We start from the raw sequence: 13,589 nt of genomic DNA, 5'->3' as shown, positions 1-13,589 counted from the left end.
CCAAGCCTGGCTTGACTACCATAAGCTACTTCTAAGTATTGCCAAAATGCAGGAAATATACTTCTCTCCTCCATCTGAGGGCATATATTTCTCTCCTCTATCTCAGGATGTATATTTCTATCCTCCATTTCAGGACATATATTTCTCTCCTCCATCTCAGTGCATATATTTCTATCCTCTACCCTGTTTACTTAGCCATCTTAAATACCTGCTCCTATGAGTGTTTCTATATGGATAAAACCACTAGAATGTTCACACAGAAACTATGTGAACATATCTTGGCCAAAAAAATAAAGATTGTGCAAATGGTTTAGCAAAGCATGCTACAGTACGTCATAATTTTAAAAAGTTTTCTTTTGATTTTTTAAACGCTGGTCAGTGTGTCAGAAATTGTAGTAAGAGGCTCAAATGTAAAGAAGTTAAACAGCAAATGTATCTTGTAGCTGATCAGTTTCCTGTTCTAAATGGAGTTATAAATATGCTGTATATGTTAAAATCATAGCATTTATGATATGTTTAAGACGTATTTTTATTGCATATGTTTTTTTCAGATTTATACAGTAAATGGTTTAAGATTTGATTGTGTATAAATTTCATAGTTATTGTAGCATTTGTAATGATGAGTATAAATGAGTACAGGTGTGTCATGTGACTGTTGTATTATATGAGATTGTGTATGGAGTAAGTTCTGCTGAAGTTCCATTTTTATTAAAGAGCGAGAGTGCTAAACTTATTCTAGGCAGCTCTCTCTGATCTTATTTTCATGTGGTGTCCATAGTTTGTTCATTGGTTGGCTTGTTGGACATCATCTTCAAGTGCCTTTTTTGACAGTTCTTTGATACCTTCTTTGAAACTTCCTGAATTTAAAGACTTGGTGTTGTATTTGCTTTGTTTCCAGTTATTTTTCTGTAGCTATATTATATCTTCCAGTCAGGGACTACATTTACCAAAACTGGTGTGTGTGTGTGTGTGTGTGTGTGTGTGTGTGTGTGTGTGTGTGTGTGTGTGTGTGTGTGTGTGTGTGTGTGTGTGTGTGTGTCTGTATTTCTGATTGTGTCTGGTAGAGTTTCAGTCCCTCTACTAACATGGTAGTCATAAAAATACTTAACAAAAATGGTCCACTAACAGATCCTTGTGGGACAGTCCTGTAAATCAGTGTGTCATGCACCTTTAAGAAGCATTCCAGTCAGTGGGCACATGCATATAAGTACTGAGCATGTGCAAGCAAGAGTGCCATTTTGAGTGAGCAGCCAGAGTGAGAGCGTGCATGTATGTAGTCAGTCAGTTAGTTTGATATTTCATTTAGGTTTAATGTTCCTGTTAGCCATCCTGATGTGTTTGTATATAATAAACTACTTAAACAAACACCCCAGCCTCAACTTCTTCTTAATGTACATAAGAAGAGTGACAACACCTTGTTGGAGAAAATTGAGATGAAATAGCTTCCCCAATTTTCACACAGATTATCCACTCATCCAATTGTCTATCCAAGCTATGCTGTAAGTAACCGCTTTCATGGAAACCATTGTACTGGTAAATGACCACTTTACATATAGTATCAAATACTTTGACCAGATCCAAGGAAGTGACACTGACCAGAATTCTGTTATATTCTAGTGCAGGACTGTAGAATTGATCACATTAGTGGCATATGATCTGCCCTTCATAAACTCATGTTGTTATATAACAGCTTTCAACATTAGGATTGGTGAAATAGTTCAGAGTAAAGTATGTTCAAATACTAGACTGAAAATACATGTAATGCTAATTGGCCTCTAGCTGAATACTTCCAAAATATCCCCACCTTTGTATGTTTTGATAATAATAGTTTTTTTTAAACAGTGTGGAAAATATCCCAGGATCAAACTCTTGTGAAATACATACGTTAGACAAAGTTTTAATGATTCTTTGATTCTACCAAGGAAAAACCCATTCAGCCCATCAGCGGGTGTAGTCAGAAATTTAAAATCTGTACACACTGGAACCATATTATAACCCCAATAAAAGGAATAGGTCAAGCCAGAGCCATGCATGACACTATTACAACCATATTGAATCCACCCCATGAAATGTATGGGCCATGAGATGGCCCTGTACTACATTAAGTCTTTTGTCCACATCATGCAGACTGACTTTTGAGTACAGTGCTGTCCTGCAACAAATCTCTGGAGAATAGCCAGAAGACTTCACTTAACAAGCAAGTCTGTGACAAGCCTCTATGCCATATCATGGCAGCCAGTCCCACAGGTGTCCACTGACCTGATGCCAGTGCTGGCATTCAGCACCAAGTTTGTCTACAGCATCACAGCAGCCAGTCCCAGAGGTTCAACTACATTGTTGCCAGTGTTCAGCACCAAGCTTGTGGAGCTACATTATGGCAACTAGTTCCACAGGTCCAATCATACAAATATGTAGCACTAATAGGCCTCTGTTAAACAAGAAGGTGTTCTGCAAAGTAACAGTCATTCTTTGCAGTCAAGCAAGCTAAGCCAGTAGATATAGTATACACTGTCACTCTACCCATGGCAAGATTAACAACATTAGTCCATACTTCTCAACTGTACATATTTTTGCAGAATGTCCAGATTTTTGCCTTGTATTTTTGGTCCGTTTTTCATAAAATTGTGTTTTTCTGGAAAATTAGTGGGAAATCATTGAAGACTGAAGTTCAAACATAATGACAGACATTTGAGTTCCAGATTTAATACCCTTCAGAAAATCCATGCTAATACAAAACTCGTTATTCTATCAACTTTCTAAGTTTGTAAGAGCAATATTTAAAAATCGCCCCTATTTTTGGGCCTTTGTACCCCTTTTATTTATGGCTTTGTCCAGATTTCTTGCTCTGAGAGGTTGAGAGGTATGATTTTACCCCACCACAATGTGCAGCTCTGAATTCTAGAAATTTAAAAAGACCAACCTATTAAAACTATATTATACACTCTAACAAATCAAATGCATAATTTACAGTCTCTATGTAGTGTCAGCTGTCAATCATAGCAATGAATTTTGCTTCAGTCTAAGAAACAGCATAAACGAAGCTGTTGCAATCAGCAGAAAATATACTGGGGAATGTCAAAATAAACTATCTTGGTGGAATGCAGCCTTAATAAGCTGTACAATGAAAGAAACAAAGCTAGTTAAGGCCTATAATAATTAAAACTCTACCCATATTAAAGACTGCTAAAAAAGGCCATAAAAATCTGAAACTTACTACTAGGAAGATCATAGTGGAACACAAATTGGAATTAGCATCCACAGTCAAAGATAACTGTATATCATTCTTTAACTGCATCAGATGATTAAGAACTAACACTCAGCAATGTCCTGAATTCATGCATAAGGCTACTGCCCAGTTTGACCAAAAGGTACTGCTAATGAACTTGCAGATAAATGTGTGCCAACTTCACACTAGAAACCAAAGCTGTTATCTAGGGTTGGACAAAGAGAGAGGCTGCCCTAGATGCAAGCTGGGGACACAATCAGTACTAGAGAAGACATGCCAATTAGCCTTTTTAAGCCAGTGAGGCAATCACTTTTGTTGGACAGATTGGCACGGCAGCAGCTTTTTTTAACTTGGGTGGGGATTTCCTTTACATAAGATGTCTCTATTAACAAGCTAATGGAAAAATATGACATCTGCAGGAAGCTTAAAGAGACGTCTCTGTTTTATGAAATAATTTTATTAACAGACTCACTGTTAGATATTTTGAAAAGGTAGATAGTAAATGGATGGTCACATGCCATTATATAGTTGTTGGTGGTTGTAGCTATAAGTTTCTGTGCATAATCCTCAGAGGCAAAAACGTTGTTTGGTGTATTGGTAGCTATCTAGGAGGTTCACATTCAGTGAGAGACAGAAATAGAATTAGTGCCTTCATCAGTTTTATTTCTTAATGTTCCAAAACATCTATGCTTTTCACTTGCTGTATACCGTATCACTTCACAGCAGCTTGGCATTTCTTTCATATTTCATTGTCACTCTACAAAAGAGATCCTGTTGTACAACACTGACAGTATAATGCCTCTCTTTTAAGAAATGAGTGAGATGTTCTGTTAGTGCAGTTTTGTTATAGAAATATTATATAGTTTATTATGCATTTTGTTTTATAGGTATTTCAGAGAAGCTCGTACATACATTCCATGGAAGCAATTTACTTAATGGTGATGATCTGACCCATGTCCTTAGTATATGAAATCATAATTTTTGGCATGTACATTTCATAGCATTACATTACTTTGTACAAAATAACCACAGTCTGCTGAATGTTTCACTGACACCTACTGTTTTATTTCTTATTATGATTTTATTCACTGAATTTTAATCCTACATTTTCTGGGATGTGTAGGTTCTTTCTTAGATCAGATATAATTTGTCTGTGACAGGTCCATATAAAGGGATAGTTTTTATCATAGCCATGGATGGTTCTTAGGCATGGTCAAGTATTATTAACAGACATGAAAGTGGCATACTGTGGACCACGTTCCAAGAAAGTTTATAATATACTGACAGTATCCTTCTGTGACATTGGTACATATATTAGATTTAGACAACACTGAACATTACTGGTCATTTTATCACCTGTTCAAAAAAAAAAACATACGTAATATCTTGAGCATGGTTTCAGTTGTGGAACACACACACACATACACACACACACACACACACACACACACACACACACACACACTCACACTCACACACACACACACACACACACACACACACACACACACACACACACACACACACACATGTAGATACATAGACATAGATATAAATATAGATGCATTTGTTTTGTCGGTATTAATTGTACTTAGTGAACATCATGATCACAGGCTTGAGCAGGAAACAGGATCTTATCAGTACTGAAAATAATAGTTCAAAAGAGCAGTGAACGATATTACCAATAGGTCTTTCTTCCAGCTTTTCCCGGTTAGGGGTCGAAAACAGTGGAACTCCGGTCCACTAATGATTGGCAGTGGATTTTTACAGTGCCACGTTGCCAGCCCGATGCACAACCTTCAAAGAAGGCACACCCATTCACACACACACACCTACCTGCATGTCTTTGCACCATGAAATAATTTAAGAAAGTAATGAAATTAAATAATCACTGGAGATTTCTGTCATAACAGACTGGCACATATGTCATACTGTAAATAAGGTAAATTATGAAAAATAAGGTGTGCAAATGTGATACACAATGTAACAGAGAGATGCAGGATTTTGCAAGGATATACAGGCTACAGAGGCTCTTCAGAATTTAATGTGCTATTATGTAAAACAGCATGTACAACTGTGCTCGTGTGATTCATTTGCATCCTGTACAGGTGCACAGCTATTGTGTATGTTTCCAGGAGACCTTTGCAGGTACTTAGACTTGTTAAGCTGGCAAATTTGAGAACAGCTTGTAAGCTGACACCTTTTATTTTTAGTTTTACCATTGGCTGACTTTGTCACCAAGTATTAAGGAGTTAATAGCAAAAGGTATCTTTCTCTCTCTCTGTCTCTCTCTCTCGCTCCCTCTCTCTCCGTCTGTCATACTCAGAAACTGCTGCAAGATGTGGTAACCATTTCTGCAGTGCGCTGTGACCCTTTTTCAGATGTGTAGGTCTGCAAGATGTATTTAAGCCTTCTTTTGGAAAGGTATAGTAAATTGGACATGCTCAGGATTTGATACATGGAATTTATTTCACCAAATATATCCAGTTAAGCTGAATATACATAATTAGAGATAAAACCACATTGTTTTAGTATTTTTGGTTCCTCTCTAGAAAACTTCACTCTTGATGCTATCAAGAAATTCTTATCCTGTTGAAGCTTAACTTTGTAATACAGACTGGCCTAAAGAGGAAAAAGGAGCTAAAGAGCCTATGGTTTGTTCTGCAGTCTGTTAAAGATACCATAATACAATTATCTGCAGCATTAAATTTGACTGAGGTGTCTACAGATTCCCTAACGGTTGTATTATATGCCCTCAGAGCATAATATCTGAATGGCTGAAAGTAAGCAGAGCCTGACAGAGAAATGAAACAGGAAAATAAATATTAGCAACATTAGTAACATCTAAATTTAAACCTTTTGTACTTGAAAACTTATGCAGCATACCAATATTAAACTGTTTCATGAGGTACTTTAAAATGTAGAAAATGGTCTTTCCAGAAGTCTAGTTGCTGAATGCTTCTCTTTTTTAACGTGATTGTAATTACAGACTTTGACAAAAGGGGATAGGACCTCAAGAAAACTCTAGCAAAGAAGGTTGAAAACAACATAAAAGAATATGAATATGGATATAACTAAAAATGCCATCACCATGGCAACAAATGTATGAAAACAGATATACAGTGAAGAAGGAACAAACAGCCAGCCTGCCAATAAAGTAAGGCACCCTTCTTTTCCTTTGGCATTTGAGGACCGTTTAACAAGCTAAGACAGTGGATTATTTAGTGTGGGGAGAGAGTGAATGCATTTACCTAGCAGCAGATGGAAACACTAAGTCAGTCTAATCTGCATTTTAAATACGTTCACACTTTTACTTCACTTCCCACTCATCACTTTGCCTACTGTGACTTGCCCTCTTGAATGATTCTGTAGATTCATAGTTTCTTGGAGTAACTGGTTCCTACAGTCATTTGTCTTTGCTTCCTTCTTCCTTCTTTGTCCTTCTTGTTTAGGACAAACGTTCATATCATCTCACATGATCTTGTCCCCCCATATCAAGTCTCACCATCTTTTCTGGTCCTTAGTGAGAATAGTTGTAGGTTTTCTAGTTCTACTCATATCCCTTTTTCTCTGTCCAGGACACCCTTCTGTTGGCTTTCATCTTCTAGCAGTCTAATGTGCCCCTGCTTGTATGGCCTTGAGAACTGTACATCTTCTTCTTCTTTTGGCTGTTCCCGTTAGGGGTTGCCATAGTGGAACATCTGTTTCCATTTCTTCCTGTCCTCTGCATATTACTCTGTCACACCAACCACCTGCATGTCCTCTCTCACCACATTCATAAACTTTATCTTAGGCCTTCCTCCTGGCAGCTCCATCCTTAGCATCCTTTTCCCAATATACCCAGCATCCCTCCTCAGCACATGTCCAAACCAACGCAATCTTGCCTCTCTGACTTTGTCTCCAAACCGTCCAACCTGAGCTGACCCTCTAATATACTGATTCTTAATCCTGTCCATCCTTGTCACACCCAGTGCAAATCGTAACATCTTTAACTCTGCCACTTCCAGCTCTGACTCCTGCCGTTTTGTCAGTGCCACTGTCTCCAACCCATACAATATAGCTGGTCTCACCACCCTCTTGTAGACCTTCCCTTTCACTCTTACTGTACCCGTCTGTCACAAATCACTCCTGACACTCTTCTCCACCCATTCCACCCTGTCTGTACTCTCTTCTTCACCTCTCTTCCACACTCACCATTACTCTCAACTGTTGATCTCAAGTACTTAAACTCATCCACCTTCACCAACTCTACTCCCTGCATCCTCACCATTCCTCTATCCTCCCTCTCATTCACACACACATATTCTGTCTTAGTCCTGCTGACCTTCATTCCTCTCTTCTCTAGAGCATATCTCCACAGTACTCATGATATTGTGTGAACAGGGCCATCCAAGACAGAACAATACTCCCTTGCTTCCAGAATCCATCCACCCAAGGATACACTCCACAATTTCATTGGTTGCGACCACTAGCGGCTCCCTCTGCTCAGGGGGAAGTCCACACCAGGTGCAATGAACACCCTTAGATGCTATCACAGCTCTGCTGCCAGCAGTTCAGACATAAAACTGGATGAGGTTTGACTGAAATCTTCTCCTGCCCATTGACCACCAGTGTCAGTCTTGAAAAGAGTTTGTTGGCATTTTGAAAAACAACAGGCCTTTCCCTCAGGAAGGGACTTTCCAAGGCATTGCTGTTATGCTTCCTGCTCCTCCTTGATCAAAGGTATTACAATTACTTTTCTTCAAGGCACTCCCACATTGGTCAATGATGTAAACTTCTGTTAGGGGATCTGCCAACATAAAAGCCAGCTTCCCGAGGGGCCCTGTGCTTTATCTTCCATTAGGGAAGTTAGTTTCTTCTCAGCCTCCTCCTCCTCCATCCTAGTATCTCAACATTGCACTGTACATTTTCCCTGCCTCTCCTCCATCACCCCCCCCCCCCAGCATAGTATACTCCCTTTGCTTTCCTGGGCAAAGACTGAAGACGTACATGTATTCAGTACTGCTAGTTTTTCCTGGTCTTCTGTGTTCTCCCTTCCACCTTTGTTCAGTTTGGCTAGGTCCGTTTTTCCCTTCCCCCTTTTTTTTGCTGTATAACTAAGGAGGCTTTTGTTTCTTTATGTCAATTGCCTTTTAGCTTCATCTTTTGTCCTTCTGACTTGTTAGCTGCTTCTCTGCTTGTTTCATTGTGCTGTGCTTCCTTCACCTCTCTCCCCTTTCTTACACCTCTTGTACACTATGACTTCTGCTCTAAGCACTAGTGTCACCTTCCTATGTAGCCTCATTGGCCTTCTCTTTTTTTTTATGTTTACCTCTCACTCAAACCTTGTGTATAGCCCTGACTACTGTATGTCTGAATCATTTCAATGGCTTATTTATTTCTCTCAGTTTGTCTCCATTCCCATAATACATCTTGAGGCTCTATACACACCCATAATAATTCATACCCCTCAAATCCCACACTATGTTCTCTCTACTGCCTAAGTACATACATACTTCCTTCTTCTATATCTATGGCACTCTCTCCCCTTTCATTTTTATTTAAAGGTATATTTATTTGGGTCATTTGGGACATGCTCTAAGCCTGTCCCTGGCATAGACCTCTTCTCTCTGCCAGGTCTCCTAACAGCATCCTACCAATCCTAAGCCTGTCTCCCTTGTCCACTGTCCTGGTTATTATATTTCCTAATGTTCTTCATTAATGTGCTAGCTGTTGGCACAGGTTACATTTTTTTTTCAGAATGATACTTCCAATCCCCTAACCTGGCATCTCTAAAAACAGCAATTTATTTATTTTTTATTTATTTCAGTTTGTTAACCGGGAAAGTCCATTGGGTCAAGGTAGCCCGTTTTCAATGGAGGCCCGAGGAGAAAAGCTTCAGACAGAAAGACAATATACATTGTATTAGTACAGCATATAAGAACAACAGTTTAACATTCAATGCACAGCAAGACAAGATTATACATATCTTGAAATATATGCGCTGAGTCAATCACTTATAAGATATTTACAAAAACAATAAATTCATGTTCATTTAATACAATATATGTTTTTAGGCAAAGGAGTTTTAGAGAGAGGAATTGAAGCTGTGGCAGAGATTGTGAGTAGGATAGAATAGGGATAGGTGTCAGGAATTGGGTAGGATGGGTACAGGAGCACTCCCAGAGGGAGGAGAGGTGAGAGTGGAGTAGGGTTTTAAAGGATGGTAGGTTCGGGGTGGTTCTAATGTGAGGTACCCAGCACAGACAGGGAGGAGAGATGGAGCTTACTAACATGTCATTTATATCTTCTTATAATCCATTGGTGACTGCATGCACCACAACACGCATCCAGCCCTCCTTTTTGGTAACCAGCTTTGTTACCTCCTGCCATGTCTTACTAAGTCTGCACCCTAAGACCAGTTTCACTGTAATCTAGTCTCCACCCCATTGTCACAGTTGTCTTGAATCTTAATCCCTTGGTGTCTGAGTCTCCAGTCATCAAAATCCTCTTCTGTCTACCCACATTCATTCTCACAAGTACCTCCTTTCTACAACATTCCCCCTCAGGTTCTACAACTCCATCTCTCCTCACTGTCTGTGCTAGTTACCTCACTCCCCCTAATGCACATGATCCCTTTCCCGTCCCTCCTGTACTCTTCCTACAAGATATCTCCACTCTTCTATCCCATTCACCTTCTGCCCTTCTTATCTGACTGTCTGCTCCTACCTGCCCACTTCTCTGCTACTTTCCCCTGGCACTGGCTACTGCATAGCCAAATCTAGTCTTTTACCCCCTTCATAATTTGTCACTGCTGTCTGCACCTGCCTCTCCACCTTGGTTTCCTTCTTCATGTCCTGTATTTCATAGCTTCATCTCCCACATTATCCTTCACCATAATTCTGTTTCCAAACACTTCCCTCTGCTACTGTTATTTATTTTATTTATTTGTCTTTATTTAACTGGAAAGTCTGACTGGGTAATACCCATTTTCAGTGGAGGCCCGAGGAGAAAAGCTCCATTTGATTACACTGCATTATACTTAGTTCCAGCCTTTGTTTGTGACTGCTTGTTCTCTGCCACTACCTTTTCCCAACTCATACTTTCTCCTGCCCCTATTTTGCCAACATTGCAATTTTTGTTTTATGTTTTGTTGAAATATGAAGTGTCATATACACTTAAGCAAAGCCTGGCATTGCTTGCACTTCAGTATGTCAGCTGTTGTATTGCCAACATGTTGTAAAATAGTGTGCCTAAGACAAAACATTCTTGAGGAAAGGGAAAGGTGCTTTTTTCTTTTGTTTTTCCCTTTTCTCTAAGTTTGTCTAGTAAGTATATTCAAAGATAGACTGCAGTGTGGGGGCAGAGAGAGGCACAATGTTGGGATGTACTTACAGTGTGACCCTTTAAAGGAAAGTTGTTGGATTAGTTTTGTGCAACCTTATTAGATGTCATGTTGTGTGTTTTATGATTTTGTTATATTCTTCAGCTGGGGTATTTTGACCCTTGATTTTTTTCAGACTCTGTATTTTATTATAGATATTTTCTGTTGCCTCATCTCAAGTTCCCTTCTCCCCGTTTCCACCTTGTCACTCCACTACCATCTCTAGCGCCATATTCTTCTCTGTAGCTTTCCCATTTCCCTGTCAACTCCAGATCCTCTCATATTCCAAAGCATCTTAAACCAAACTGCTGTCCTATATGCTGAACACATCAACCAATCTCCCATTCCTCTTGCCCAGCCTATCCTGTACCTTTCCTGCTGCCCCATTCCTGTCTCTATCACATTTTTATAATTTTATTTTTATATAAACTGAATGGCCAAAGACCTGTTCTCCCATAATGGGGGGAGGGGGTGTTGTTCCCATAGTAGGTTGGCCAGTATCATAAGATAGGATACAGCAGCAAGTCAAGCTCCTCATCACATATGATTATGATTTTGCTACACATATATGGCAGTGGGTGATCAGTTGTCTGCCCTGGATCATTGCATAGGGGATTACAGGGAGATAATGACTGCAGAGCAGCACTATCCATAAACAGACATTCAACTGCAGGTCATCCACCAGTGCTTTCACCATTACAGATAATAAAGAATGGGCATGCTGGTCAGTTGTGGACATCAGACAGCAGAAGTGAGTGGGGCTTTTGCAAAAAAAATCTCCCAAAAAGATGTTACCAAAACACCAGAAATTCTCATCTGAAGTGGCATCAAAGATTACAAAAACAATCAGTTTTAAGATATTTTAAAATATATAGGAAGCAGGTGTTAGCTTTTTTGGGGATAAAGGTAGGCCTGACTATGGTCCAGCTGTCACAGGATGAAATAATGACCTTGCAAGAAGCCCAAGAAACAGGCTGACATGAGACTTCAGTCTCATCTAGTATTAAACATTATTTTAGTGATAGATTACAGATGAGAAAGAAGCAGCCACTGTTGGTGTGACATCCCCACACCGGGCCAGTAATCATGGAGCTTGAATCTCACTACTGACACTGGAGAGGGACGTTCACTTTCAAATACAAATGGATACACTCAGTATTTCCAGATGCAGACCTCTCTGCATCAAGCACAATTTCCCTTAAGAGCACACAGGGAAAACAGTCAACCCAGGGTCTGAATTTTTTTAAATCTATCTCCCTCCAGGGTTCCAATAAGTCTCCCCACTAGCACAGCTATAGGGTTAAGTCATCAGCTGAATGTCCAAGCCAAGTCCTCCAAGACCCTCTCTGTGAAAGCAGTGCTTCGTGTCTCTGTTCCAAGTAGCTGACAGATGCCACTCTGGGAGATTTGATTTTCACACACACACACACACACACACACACACACACACACACACACACACACACACACACACACACACACACACACCTGGGAAATGCTGGCACAAATTTACCTGCTGTGCTCCCTTCTGCCCAGACTATATGGTAGTAATCACTGCCACCAGACACTACAAATCCAGCTACCTAAGGCTCTTGCAAGGATACCAATTATACTGAGTGAAATAATATTAATACAAATGGTAATGTTGACCAAACAGCCAGGCTTCAGGAGTGGCCACAGTGTCACCAATAGATATATGTACTCTCAAAGGTTACAATATTCTCTAAAGGACCAGCCACAATGAAAAGTTTAAATATATTTAATAATAAATAATGAAAAAACATGAAAATACAAAATATCTATTTATAGTAAACACCAGAATTTTAATCACAGAAAATATCAAAAATAACACAGCTGGAAAGATTCACACAGTTACAGAAAAACAGTAATTAACTATTCTCACTATATTTTCTTGACTGATCTACAGAATTACTGTTCCTACTTACTTAATAGGGCAAGGCAAGATAAAGTATCTGAGGAATCCTTCTATGTCAGGTCCCAAGAAACAGGCTGACATGAGACTTCAGTCTCATCTAGTATTAAACATTATTTTAGTGATAGATTACAGAATGACATCACATACATCTGATCATCTGACTTCTAATTCCCATTCAACCACCCATTGTTAGAAACTGCCAGGATTTAGCACCTACATGTCAATAATACACACACAAGAGCATTGCTCAAATCTGGTGCAGCTTCTGGAAGTCATAAAACAATTACAAACGTCTGCTCCTCCTGCAGAGACTAACAAACCATGCTTCTTACAGAGATTGCATTTCTGGCTTCATTTAAACCTGTGAAATAACATATTTATGGCCTAGGCCCAATAATTTAATTTCTTACTATTTTAGCTGAGATTGCGGTGGTGGTGCTGCGGTAGCGTTGTCGCCTCACAGTAAGACGTTGTCCCGTTCGATTCTCAGCTAGAGCGTCTTCTGTGTGGAAACATGCGTGAATGGGTGTACCTTCGTTGAAGGTTGTGCATCAGGACTGGCAACCCAGCACGTAAAAATCTACTGCCAATCATTAGCGGACCGGAGTTCCGCTGTGGTGAACCCTAACCGGGAAAAGCTGAAAGACACAACAATAACTATTTTAGCTGAGATTGAAAATGTACTACAACATACAGAAAAAAAAAAAACAGTAAAGTGAAAGGCTGCAAACCACTCAGCAATTTATTAAAACAAACAGATACAGAAAACAAGAACTGAGCACTTTCATTCTTACAGAGGACTTTTTCAAAGTTAAAATCTTTCAGGTTGCTTGTGATCTTTTAAATCTCCCTTTAGCCAGTCCCTTTGCAGGAATCAACCTTGGCACCTCATCATCTTAAAGGGGACCAGTCCATTATAAGTGCATAATTAAAATGGTAAAATAGAATAAAATATATCATATATGTCATGTGAGAATAATTGTACAGATGTAGGCTCTTTCATTGTGTAGCACCTTGTCCAAAATAAGAAAGATAAGCCTCTTGAATTGAGGACATAAAATGGA

Source organism: Protopterus annectens, chromosome 11.part0 (assembly GCF_019279795.1).
Source record: "Protopterus annectens isolate FY-2018-M chromosome 11.part0, PAN1.0, whole genome shotgun sequence".
Taxonomy (NCBI): domain Eukaryota; kingdom Metazoa; phylum Chordata; order Ceratodontiformes; family Protopteridae; genus Protopterus; species Protopterus annectens.
The sequence above is the reverse complement of the archived record's forward strand: the minus strand, read 5'-3'. Positions refer to the sequence as shown.